The sequence below is a fragment of the Geotrypetes seraphini genome, chromosome 10, assembly GCF_902459505.1.
Source record: "Geotrypetes seraphini chromosome 10, aGeoSer1.1, whole genome shotgun sequence".
Lineage (NCBI taxonomy): Eukaryota > Metazoa > Chordata > Amphibia > Gymnophiona > Dermophiidae > Geotrypetes > Geotrypetes seraphini.
In genome coordinates this window covers 80,835,978-80,849,909 of record NC_047093.1, presented here as the reverse complement: position 1 = coordinate 80,849,909, position 13,932 = coordinate 80,835,978, and the positions used below count along the sequence as shown (strand labels likewise).

Genomic DNA, 13,932 nt, shown 5'->3' with positions numbered 1-13,932 from the left:
CCTTGAACAATTCTTGAATTTTTTTACAGCAGGAACCTGACCTGCTAGGCTTTTCTGCAGCTCTGTTATTTTCTGCCTGAAGAATCCTTCCCGACATCTGTTCTGAATTTGCTTTTCTCTCACTTTCATTTAGGCCTTTTGTTCTGTGTCTACATTACAATAAAATAGCATTCCACAATGCAAAAGAATAGTAGTTATTTATATTCCCATTAAACTCTTTCCTAATTGTCGTTCTTTACTTGCCAGTATAAAAATAAATGTCTTAACCTGCCCTTGGCTTCTGTCTTTCAGGCTTGGCTTCATCTTCAGCAGTAATTTATTTTTTTTTTTTTTTAGCTTGGTAATTGGAAATGTATATATATACTGTGGGGCTCATTTTCAAAAAAAGGAAAGCATCCAAAAAGTGGCATAAAGGGGGTAGATGGACATTTATTTATCTTACCAAACCTTCCAATTTGCTATTTAGAAATGTATTTTGTAGACAGATTTCTAAGGTGGTTGTCTGCAGTGTTTCTAAATCTGAAGGGGGTGTGGTTTGGGCGAGATTAGGACGGGTTTATGATTTGAATGTTCTTCTGTTTTGGAAAATGGTCATGCTCACTACTGGATTTTTGTGCAAGTTAAGCCAGTGGTTCCCAACCCTGTCCTGGAGGAACACCAGGCCAATTGGGTTTTCAGGCTAGCCCTAATGAATATGCATGAAGCAAATTTGCATGCCTATCACTTCCATCATATGCAAATCTCTCTCATGCATATTCATTAGGGCTAGCCTGAAAACCCGATTGGCCTGGTGTTCCTCCAGGACAGGGTTGGGAATCACTGAGTTAAGCAACACGTCCAAACTCAGATTTGAACATCATTATCAAAAATGCCCTCAGTTAAGGTAGCAAAATTTTCAAATGGACTCTCTTCCATATGTTGGTCTTGTAACTCGCAGGAGGGCACGTTTACGCATATGATCTATGATTGTGCACATTTAACAGGTTACTGAAATAAAATATGGGACGCCATTTCTAAAATCTGACACATACAAGAACCTTTGAGTTTGTGCATCATTATATTAGGTAATCACGGCCTGATCAAACGCTACCTGAACATAAGGCGTGACTGCTTAACATCTTGATACCAAAATTTGGAGTCCGGTTAACTTCCTTTGCAGTACAGGCTAATGACATTCAGTTCAAGTCCTGGAACATGGATGTCTACATAAGAACAGAGCTGTTGTCTCATGGCTCACTCCACACATTCCTTTAGGTGTATGGCTCCGGTGTCTCTCTCTGTGTTTTTGGATACTACAGGTACTTCTGGCTGCCCGTTGTGCTGATATTCTCTTCCTTCTAAATAGGCATGGGTCTGCTTGCTGTATTATATTAGATTAATAACTAGTATTTTAGCCCGTTACATTAACGGGTGCTAGAAGTCTGGTCGGCTCTCGTAGTCCCTTGCTGCCGCCCCCCCCCCTTCCCGCAGCGTCTGCAGCATTGTACACACGCTGCTTCGGGGCCTTCTACGGTCCCAAAGCAGCGTGTGTAGAGTGATGCAGACGCTGCTGGAGTCGGCAGGTTTGGAGTTGGGACCGCGGGAAGGGAAAGGAAGGGGCGGCAAGGCGAAGAACTTACTTTTACCAGAGCAGGGAGAACAGCGCTGGCGGCCAGTCCTGCCGGCGAGTGTAGTGAGGTGCTGTAAGGCTGGGGACCTGCGCATGCGCACTCCTGCCACCACAGACCTACATCTCACAGAGCAGGGAAAATGGAACACGCAGGTAGGAGTGCGCATGCGCGGCTAGGGTTTTATTATATAGATATTTTATTTTTTTACTTTTATTTATTCAATTTTCTATACCGTTCTCCCATGGGAGCTCAGAACGGTTTACATGCATTTATTCAGGTACTCAAGCAGTTTTCCCTCTCTTTCCCAGTGGGCTCACAATCTATCTAACGTACCTGGAGCAATGAGGGGATTAAGTGACTTGCCCAGGGTCACAAGGAACAGCGTGGGTTTGAACCCACAACCTCAGGGTGCTGAGGCTGTAGCTTTAACCACTGCAACACACTCTCCGTGCATTGAAGCAGCTTGTATGTATCTTGTCTTGTTAAAATCAATAAAAACTTTAGAACTTAAAAAAAAAAAAAATGCCCTGCCACAGCTCTTAAGAGATGAAGAATCATTCTTTAGGATCCCTTTAAGTTGAGCACCATGTGGCAAATGCTCCAAAACCCATTCAGTTCCTATAGGCGTCACAGCATTTACTGCACCAGCCTGCGTTGTCAGGCATTATAAAGGGGGCGGGGTTAATGCTTTGCTAATTTTGTATGTTATTCTATGTTTCAGAGAATTCTAAAATGTGGTCTTGGTGCTGTAACCAAGAGCTTGTACTGCTCTAAATCATTTTTTACTTTTTTGTACTGGAGAGCTCCTTTGCTACGTAGAAAGCCAAGTAGGCACTTAGTTAGGCATAATTTTTTTACAGACACGTAAAACAGAATTTTGGCAGGACATGCAGAGAGGGAATTCCAACACCCGAGAGTAGATGTGTGGCATTCCCATACTTTTTTTTAAAAGAGGCTCTTCAAACTTATAACCTTTTGTAAAATAGGAAGAGGACTGCACAATCAAGACTCTCTACTTCCAGTAGGAACAGTAATTTTAGAAACTAGACATGGGGGGGGGGGGGGGGGCGATGACCCTACTTTCCACATTTGCAGACAGCAGAGCAGCTTTCTAAAATCACTGCTTCCTCTGTAAAAGAAACTCCTCTCCCGATGCTATCATCTAAAAACCTGCCCAACATCACTAGAACCCCCACCCCCGCCTCCATCCCAATACCAATAGCATCCTTGATATAAACAGCCGCCCAGTCTCCTGACATGAAAAGCCATCCATATCGGTAATAACAACCCCTGACGTGAACAGCCTCCCTTTCCAATAAGAACAATCCCCTAACTGAACAGATCCCCCCTCCCTGAAAGCCCCTATGTATGGCATAAGTCTAACATGTGGCATCCTCCCCCAGCCTCCCTGGGGCCCGAGATTCCCATAATTGTCCTAGGGCTGCAAACCCCCCTATCCTCTATCCTCTGACACAGTCCCAGGCTTATTGGGGGTACTTGGCGTCTAGTAAGATTGGAGTGATGCCGACGTGCTCCTGCCTTGTGACCACTGATATCCAAAATACCCACCAAGACCTCTAACGGTATTCCCTTGATATTACTGCTAAAGGTCAGGTTTCCATATACAGTACCCATATATGAAAGCCTAGCCTGAAGCAGTAATATCACAGTATTACTGCTAGAATTCTTGGCAGCCTTTGAGGATCCCAGAGGCCATGAGGCAGAAGCAAGTGGCCATTGCTCCCACTCCAGTAGATACTAGGGACTCCCGATAAGCCTGGGGCTGCAATCAGTGAGTAGCAGGTAAGGGGGCTTGTAGCCCTGGGAGGATGGGGATGCTCTCACCTAGCGGGCTTAGGTGTATCTTTGGGGCCTATGGGGAGGAAAGTCTGTTCACGTCGAGAGCTGTTGTACTTGGGATAGGGGGTCTTTTTATATCAGGGGAATTTTGTTACTGGAACATAGGGGTCTGTTTATTTGGAGGGGTTGTTGTTTCCAGGATGGGGGAGTCTGTTGATATCAGGGGGTGGGTGTTATTAATGGGATGGAAGGGTCTGCTCAGTGTTGGGGGGGCTGTTGGTATCAAAGGATTTTCAAGCCTTGGGGGGTTATGGGTGTTGAGAAGGTAGAGAAATGGCAGAGTGTGGTAAAGCAGGAGCACTTTAACCACAGGACCTGAAACCTTGGGATTTATCATTGCTTCTGAAGCAGGCACTTAGTTGCACCTTGGGGCAGGTCTAAATTCCAATGTATGAGTTTATTACTGTAGACTTGGCTCCCCTATATGAAACATCTGTATTGTTGTTTTAACCAAACCTCTCCTCCCCACCCTCCCCATGCCTCCTTGCCATTTAGACACAGCTGCCTGATATTCAACATTATTTAACTGACCAGGAACAGTTCCTGGTTGGTTTAAAAGTGCTAAGCCAGCTAACTGCCAATATTCAGCGGGTTAGCAGCTAGCCCCGTCATCAGTTATGTCACAAGACATATCCAGTTAGCACTAATATTCATTGGCTGACTGGCTACGTTTTGTGACCAGATAGACCCACATAAATAGCAGATTTATCTTTGGTCATATAAGTTAGCTAATTAGCCAATGAATATTGGCTTAACCGGCTTTTTTTCTAGTGGCCAAAATCACCCCCATAAATTCAGTGCCAGTCACCAGACATGGCCTGGTATTGAATTTCAAGGTTTGTCACTGACCGTGGAAGACAGCTGGGCTGCCTCCCTTGATCTGAGTTTTGGGCCCAGTGAGTTTCCACACATCTAAATGCCCACTTTTTGAAACAGCTTTTAAACATCTGGGCCTCGCCAGACAATTAAAGCATTCCATTTAGACCAGTGGGTACTTCTAAAATGAGCCTATAGTCACCTATTAGGGGCATTTTTGAAAACGAAAAATATCTAAAATCCCTTCTAGGTCGGCACTTGGATGTCCTAATCGCCGGGACGCTCAAGTGCTAATTTTCAAAATCATTTTTCTGGACGTCTAGCCCTCTGTGAGTCTCTAGTTCAAAGGGGCTTGTTGGGAGGTATTCTATAGGTGGGCTTAGACTTGGATTTTAACTTATCTTTTAGTTCGTGGTCTCTCTTTCTTAGGGACTTCCTTTTGCCACAGAAAAGTGTGGTCTAGATGGATGGCATTTAACTATTAGGGACTGGCCTTGAAAAAGCTCTCTTCAGAGAAACATGTTGGCAAAAGGAAGTCCCTAAGAAAGAGAGACCACGAACTAAAAGATAAGTTAAAATTTAAAAATTAAATCTATATATTTATAAAGTTAAACATGGAGTATTAAATGTTTTTATAAAATTGGATCCGGTGAAGACAATGCTCATTAAGCTTAACGTTATGAAATTGAATTGAACGTGGAGTGGTGCATCTGAGGATCTAGCTGTCAATCTTTGGGACCTGTCTCAAAAAGGGAACAAGTTCGATATATGGTTATTGATGAATGATTGTTGAGCAAAATTTATGAATGAAGTGCAGTTAGTTGGATTATTCTATAACACATGCACATAAGGAACCCATGCCACTCCTAGATCCACATCCCCACTATTGATTTTGCATGCACTTTTTACAGAATCCCAACTATGCTTGCAACTTCTAATTAGTGCCAATTAATGTTGATTAACACAAAGTACAGCCAATAATTGTTCTTTAATGCCAATTAGCAGCTAATTATTAAATTAAGGGCCCCTTTTACGAAGGTGCACTAGCGTTTTTAGTGCGCGCTCCAATGCTGCATGCGCTAACCCCATGCTACATGGAAAATACTAACGCTAGCTCTATGGAGGCATTAGCATTTAGCGCATGCGGCATTGTACCAGTAGCGCACCTTTGTAAAAGGAGCCCTAAGTTACAGTATTGTGCATGCAACTTTGTTCACTAAGCAGAAAATTATGCTTAGGGGAATAAAGTGTAATTGTACAAAAAGAATGATGTCACATGCATGCTTAAATGTATTAAAAACTGTCACTTACTCATGTAAATGACAAAACATTTAAGTGCTTTTCTGTAGCTTCTGCAAGGAGTATTCACGTGAGTGGAATATGAGCAGAGTATGGGCAAAGATGGGCCGCTGTCACTTATATGCACCATATACAGAATACTGTAAACTACGCATGCCCGTGCCACATTTATGCATGGAAAAAGTTGGGCATAGAAATTTTGGCGCGATATATATAATCTGGGGAATCTGCAAAAATGTATGTGCCATTTATCCGTAACGCATACTTTATTGGAACCGATATCAGATCACAGGAGATGACTAGTTATCTCTCGTGGTTGGCAGCGAAATTGAAAATTCAATGCCGACACCATATTTGGTGACTGTCATTGAATTTCCAGCTTTTTTGACTGGCTGAGACATAGCTAGCTAAGCTGATATTCATCGACTAACCAGCTAAGTCACAGTGGCCAAAGATAGACCTACTTTTTAAGCGGTCCAATCTAGCTACTGAACTTAGCCAGCAAGTCAATGAATATTGGTAGTGACGTGTTATCCTGCATGACATAGTGCATATATCACACAAAAATTGACTGGGATAATCTGCAACTGGGGAATCAGTTAAACAAAGTGTGGAGAAAAAAGACTCAGATATACCTGCACCCTCCCATTATCAAAGTAATATAAGGGTAGTGGCAGAAAATACCATCTTGTGTCAGAAAAAAACTCCACACAGCCTGATACACCAGCAGCAGATCTAAACCCCATTCTGAGGTAAGAATTAATTAAGCAAGGGGAACCAAAAAAAAAAGCAAACTTATCATGAGTCAGATGCTCTTAAATCAGTTTTTCGATGTCCACTGCTTGTCAAAAAAAATAAACCCTTAACAGGGAAATCCCTGTTTCGCCTTTGCTGCATCAGAAAGTAATCCTTCTCAAACCACCAGCTCTGCTTCAGAAAGAAATGGTGCCAGAGCTCATCAGACGCCACCGAAGTTTGAACTCTCAAAAGGCTCTGCCCCCTCTCCTGAAACAACCAATCAAACTCTCACTCTATTCAGACACTGTAAATTAAAGAGACATTATTTATCAGCAATGTTCAGGGGTTGCTATGGGGGCGTCTTTTGCCCCCACAGTGGCTAATTTATTTATGGCCAATATCGAAGAAAAATATGTTTATGCTTCTGAGTTATGGCAACATATTTCATGTTTGGTATGCTTCATTGATAACATTTTTTGTCTGTGGAGTGGCTCTAGTTTGGAGCTGAATTCCTTTTTTGAATATTTGAATGGATGTCACCCTAAGATCAAATTCAGTGAACGTGAAATTTCTTTTCATGATGTACAAGTGCGAGTCATTGGAGAAAAATTTTTTACATCTGTATTTTCCCCACAAAAAAACTGATACGAATTCGATTTTGGATTTTTCCAGCATTCACTCTCTCCATTTGAAGAAAAATATTCCATTTGCGCAGTTTTTGCGGTTTAGGTGCATTTGTAGTACCAGTGAAGAATATAAGCAAAAAGCAAAGGAAATTTGTTATAAATGTTTGGCCATCCTGTTAAAACGGTTAAGCAAGTGGCTCGAAGAGCACTGTTTAATCCCAGGGAAGTTCTACTGCAGTATCGTGATTCTCAGCAACAAGAGGAGTTGTTACCATTTGTTCAAAAATTTACTACTAGCTCAAGACAGATTCCATACAAATGTAAGGAAGTTCTTCACCCAGAGAGTTGTAGAAAACTGAAATGCTCTTCCGGAGTCTGTCATAGGGGAAAACACCCTCCAGGGATTCAAGACAAAATTAGACAAGTTCCTGCTGAATCGGAACGTATGCAGGTAGGGCTGGTCTCAGGATGCTGGTCTTTGACCAGAGGGCCATCGTGTGAGCGAACTGCTGGGCACGATGGACCACTGGTCTGACCCAGCAGCGGTAATTCTTATGTTCTTATCTTTCGATAAAACTAGAGTTTTGTTTTCATTTCAAAAGAATCGGAATTTGCGAGACACATTGAGTACTGATGATGATTGGACCAGACATGTTGACATAAATCCGCTTGAGCACAAAAAATGTGGTGCTTGATCTGTTCCATCATGTTAGAAGGGGATTTTTTTTTTTTCAAGTTTCAAGTTTCAAGTTTATTTATACTTAATGAATCGCCTATTTTAAATTACTAGGCGATATACAATACAATTAAACATATAATTAAAACATGGGTGGTAATATATAAATTAACTTTTGTTATACTTTAAAAAAAATTAACATACAAGAATACATACATGATAAGAAAATATTAGTTTAGGACAAAAAACATACAAGAAACGTGAGGATAGATAGGGGAGAAATTCCAATGTTTGAGCAGGGACGAAAGAATTACAACAATGGGAGAAACAAGTGGAAGGGAGATAGAAGCATGCCAGAAAAATGAGAAAGAGATATAATCTTAAGAATCATAGGCATCTTTTAAAAAAAATGTTTTTAGAGTTTTTTTGAATACGGTAAGATCTTTTAAATCTCTGATGTATTGAGGTAAGAGATTCCAAGATTGAGGGGCCATAATGGAGAACATGTCATTACGCCTAGTACCAATAACCTTCAGTGAGGGGACCGAAAGGAGGTTAGAAGAGGAAGAGCGGAGCGGTCGAGTAGTATTATAGGGGATCAACCATCTATTGACAAATTGTGGCTCACTAAAATTTATGGTTTTAAAAACTAAGAGTAATAATTTAAACGTAATGCGATGACTTATTGGGAGCCAATGAGATTTGATTAGCAGGGGAGTAAAAACAGGAATATGTAAAAACAGGAAAGACTTATTGGGCTCCTTTTACTAAGCTGTGCTAGCAGTTTTAGCATGCGCTGGATGCTAACGCTTCCTTTGAGCTGGCATTAGTTTTTACACGTAGCGTGGGGGTTAGCGCACGCTAATCTGCAGCGTGCGCTAAAAACACTAGCGCAGTTTAGTAAAAGGAGCCCATAGATTAAGACATGTGATGCGAGAGGAGTCGTGTATCTGATTCAATGCCCTTGCAAACTTTGCTATAGAGGACAAACGTCGAGGACATTAAAGACAAGATTAATTGAGCATCGACTTGTAAATTGGAAGCCCCAATGGTGTCTTACTGTATGCAGCAATCTCATATTTTTGAATCATTGAAATGCGTGGTTTTTGAGCAGGTGATACCCTCAAGGCGACGAGGGGACTTCAGGACACTCCTGCGACAGAGAGAGCAGAAATGGATTTTTTGGTTTCACACTGTGGAGCCATCAGGGCTCAATGTTGGTATAGAGTGGTCTACATTTTTTTTTTAAGATCTTGTCTTTTTAATTTACATCGTCTGAATGGAGTGAGTGTTTGATTGGTTGATTCTAGAGAGGGGAGAAAGTTTTTTTGAGAGTTCCAAATCTGGTGGCATCTGATGAGCTCTGGGGCTATTTCTTTTTGAAGCAGAGCTGGTGGTTTCAGCAGGATTCCCTTCTGACGGAGCAAAGGCGAAACAGGGATTTCCTTGTCAAGGGTTCTTTTGACAACAGTGGCCGTTGAAAAACTGATTAAAGAGCATCTGAGTCAAGATAAGTTTGCTTTTTTTTTTTTTTTTTTTTGCTCCCCTTGTTTAATTAATTCCTGCCTGAGAGCGGGGTTTAGATCTGCTGCTGGTGTATCGGGCTGTGCAGAGTTTTTTTCTGACACAAGATGGTATTTTTTGCCCCTACCCTTATATTATTTTGGTAATGGGAGGCTACAGGTAAATCCGAGTCTTTTTTTTTTTCTCCACACTTTGGGCTCCTTTTACAAAATTGCGCTAGCATTTTTAACGCACGCACTGGATTAGCGTGCACTATAGCGCACGCTAGCCAAAAATCTACCACCTGCTCAAAAGGAGGCGGTAGCGGCTGGCGCGTTAAAGCTCTAGTGCGGCCCTTTGTTTAACTGATTCCTCAGTTGCTGATTATCCCAATTAGTCGCTCAATTTTTGTGTGATATATGTGATTTTGACTCCCTTTTTTGGTGTTTTTTAGCATGATATAGTGGTCATCAACCAGTCCCATAAATGAAATATTCAGCAGGAAAAAGCAGGCCATCTCACTCAGAATATTCTTGGATATTTATATTTATTTTTTAATAAATTTATATTCCGCATATCCTATAATTCTATGCAGATTACAAATTATTCAGGTGCTCAAGCATTTTTCCTTAACTGTCCCGGCAGGCTCCCACTTTATCTAATGTACCTGGGGCAATGAGGATTAACCCTACTAAACCGCACTAGCCGTTTTAGCACGCGCTGAATGGCCCGCGCTGCTCCTGACGCTCATAGAGTTCTTATGAGCGTCAGGAGCAGCACGGGTCATTCAGCGCAGTTCCCAGTGCTACAACTGCTAGCGCAGTTTAGTAGAAGAGGCCCTAAGTGACTTGCCCAGGGTCACAAGGAGCAGTGCGGGATTTGAACCCACAACCTCAGGGTGTCAAGGCTGTAGCTCTAACCACTGCACCACAGCTACGTGCTGTTTGGCCAACAAGGAGCCATTCCTGGCTAGCCAAATAGCACTGAATATTAGAAACATAGAAACATGATATTTTAGATATTTATTTATTTATTTAAAAGATTTCTTAACTGCCTATAACAATCATATAAAAAATAAGAAATATACAGCACATATGATACAAATAGCAACAGGTCCTTCATATCAGCCATATTTTATGGCACTCAACAGTGTATCAAGGCAAAAACATTCATAACCCAGAAAAGACATTTATTGAAATGCTTCTACGAATAATGTAGTCTTCAGAAGTTTCTTAAACTTCTGAAAATCTACAAGAGCTCTTAATGGTCCGGTCAACTTATTCCACAGCGTTATTCCCATGAAAGAAATAGCGGAGGACCTAGTATTCTCATAGTGCACTGCTGAGAAACCTGTCAACAACAATTGTACTGCCCCCTCAGACCACAATGCTCTGAATGGCCTATAAAGTGTCATAGCCTATGACAAATAAATTGGTGAGTGACCTTGAACACCAATATTATTGTCTTAAAAATAATACGTGTTCGTACAGGCAGCCAATAAAGTTTTTTCAAACACAGCGTTATATGGTCTAATTTTTTCAGACCACAAATCAACAGCAGCAGCATTTGAATCATCTGCAGAGCTTTACATTGTATGGTCGTAATCCCAAGATAAAGGGCATTACAGTTAAAGGCCAAATGGCCCATCTAATCTGCCCATCCTCAGTAACCAGAGGGCTGGCGGCAGGAGGGACTGGGCATCTCTCCTGCTAATCGCAGTTTAAAGACTTTGAAATTGTCCTGCTTTATCAGTCCTCGAACTAAAATTTTTTCTGTTTCATTTGGAGGATTGTTTGCCCGTGATAGAAATCATAGGCAGCGGAACGCTTTTTTGTTTGGGGGAGGCCCAAAAGTCTGCTCTAGCCCCAGCAGGATCCTGCGGCATGACGACTCCCCACCTACCTTCCCCAGTCACTGTAATGGTTTTTTTACCAAAGATAATTTATTTAAATTTTAAACAAATAAACACACAAATCCAATACAAAAAAAACCAACACAAATAACAGCAAGCCTAAGGGCTCCTTTTACTAAGCCGCGTTAGGGCTTTAAAGCACGGAATAGCACACACTAAATTGCCGCCCGCGCTAGACCTTAACGCCAGCATTGAGCTGGCATTAGTTCTAGCCGCGTAGCGTGGTTTAGCGCACGCTAAAATGCTGCGTGTGCTAAAAACGCTAACACAGCTTAGTAAAAGGAGCCCTAAAGTATACAAATATAACAATACTTATAATAAGAACTTCTAATTATCCTGGGAAGTTGTATTTACATTTAAATTATAACACAATCAGAAAAATCTATGTATATTACATACATACCACAATTAATTACCATACCTACTAACAGATTCCCATACTTTCCTAAATTTACCCAAATTACCACAACGAATAGCAGATATGTTTTCATATTTAGCATACAAACACAGCATATTCCACCAGATGTTATAATCCAATTTAGAGAAATCTTTCCAATTTATTAATACAGTATAGATTTAACAGTTATCATTAGTAAGTTTTTCAATTGTGCTTTATAAGTGCCCCAAGTATGACTATTTTAAGTCAATGGTTCTGATAAGGAAAGTATCCCAGATACAGTAACCCAAATTTTTTCCCAATATGCTTTAACAAATGGACATGAACAAATCATATGCTCTAAAGTACCAATCGCTGACCTGCAAGTCAACAAAAATTCTGCTTGCTCACATCTATTTTGGATAATTTCAGAGGCGTCCAAAAGGCTTTATGCATTAGGAAAAGAATGATTGAATTATATTTGCTGAATGACGTGACTTGGAAATAGATAACCAAACTCTCTTCCATTGCATTTCTGTCAATTGTATATTCATGTCAAATTCCCATATACTTTTAATCTGTTTGGTTGAGTCAGTTATGGCTCTGCTCCCCCACCCGCCTCCTCCTGGTCACTATAATTTTAAATCTTCAGGCAGCTGTCATGCAGTGTTAACGAGCAGGCCTGCCCCGGAAGTCTTCATTCTACAACGATGCTGTCCGCAGATTTAAAATTACAGTGGCCGGGAGGAGGTGAGTGGGGGAGTAGAGCCGTAACTGGCCTATGATAGAAATGAGTCCAGTTTAGTGTTTGCAATTTGGGGACGCGTCAAAACTGCGCGGGACATTGCCCCCCCCCTCCCCCCCGACAATCCCGCACCAACAATCCCACCAGGACTTCTGCGTGCCGCATTTAAAGTGTTCCTGTTAGCGCTCAGAGGGTTGTGTGGGGGGAACCCCCAACTACACTGAAAACTGCCAATTACCTGAAAATTGAAGGAAAATAGCAGTTTACAGTGTAATGGGGGGGTTCCCTCCTGTAATGGGAGGGTTTCCCTTTCCCTCCCCCACACCACCCCCTACAGGATCACGAACACCCAGACCCCCCCACTCACAGCGGTAACAGGAACACTATGAATGCGGCGTGCTGAAGTCCTACGTGGCCGTTACGGAACCTGCAATTTGGTTATCAAGCTGTGCACACTGGGACTTTTCAGGCCTTTTCCTCCAATTTTTGTATGAACGAATGTGTTTTAACTTCTACCAATTTATGTTTTTTTTTTTCTTTATCTTCATTTTTGGGTGGTGTTTCTCCTACATATTTTTAACATTCGCGCATGGCCATTAATACACAAAATTAAAAAAACCAGCCATTTCACTGCTACACTAAAAATGGCCTTAGCATGTGGGAAAGACTCACATGTCCACTTTTTAGCACTGCTGTGTAAAAGGACCCTATATGAAATTACCCCATATAGAAAAAATAAAATCAGCTTAAAGTGCATTAACCTATGAATTAGCGAGCATTAATAATTAATCCCACCATCCAAAAAAAGGTAAAGAAACATCCAAATATTAGGAACAATGCCCAAATGGACTAAAAACAAACCTAAAATATTTGTCCTATGCACCTTCCTAATTTGTGGCCTTTCCACCTGCTGTTTGTTCTGGTTGGGTCCAACGAGGAAAAATAGAAGTGGAGATTTGAAAATCAAATTTCCACTGTGATTTCATGCCCTTTTCCCAGTTGGCTAGGCAATATTCCCAAGCCCGCTTTATGTGGCTAGAAATATGTGTAGCATGCATAAAGCACTTGGAAAGTGGATAAACTAAGCCAATTGCATGAGCATTTCTTTTCTTCTCATGGGGCAGATGGAAATTTGTGTCCTTGTATTTCTACTACAGCTGAACTGAATGTTGACAATGATGATGATTGTAATTTGCCAGGGTGTTAAGGGACTCTTTTCCTAACGTGTGGTAAAATATGGATTTAACGTGTTATAATAAGATACTTTTTTTTGGTCTATTTCTTTTTATTTCATTGCAGGTAGTGCGCTAATGTTCCTATTAGCGTGCTGTACCTGTAGAAAGTTAACACAGGAGCACTCAGGGCCTGATCCTATAAATGGCGCCAACCGTGTCTAACGTCTAAGAGCTGACCAATGCCAATCAACCACTAGGCATCCTTTATAAAATCACGCCTACCAGCACCTAATGTACTGGCACCTACCTCAGACGCCTACCAATGCCTAAGTCAACCACACCTATTCTATGCCTCTAACCATGCCTACTTTTCAGGTAGATGTCATTGGACATCGGAGGATGCCTCAACTTAGGCATTGCTAGGCGCCACCCGGTATTCCAGAAGCAACCCAAATTAACAATTAAATTAATTTTTTATGTTTAACGGCGTAGTCGATTATCACATCATTAAAGTCAATGTAGTTGTGTGCGGAATTAAGTTAGGTATCACTGGGCATCCACAATGTAGGGACCCTAGAGCGCCTAACTTAGACGCC

At 41.5% G+C, this 13,932-nt stretch overlaps 1 protein-coding gene across 1 annotated transcript in view; it reads left to right on the top strand.

Annotated features, from left to right (window-relative positions):
• Window positions 1-13,932, top strand: part of LHX6 (LIM homeobox 6) — a 224,140-nt gene that overhangs the window by 107,669 nt on the left and 102,539 nt on the right. The window lies entirely within an intron of this gene.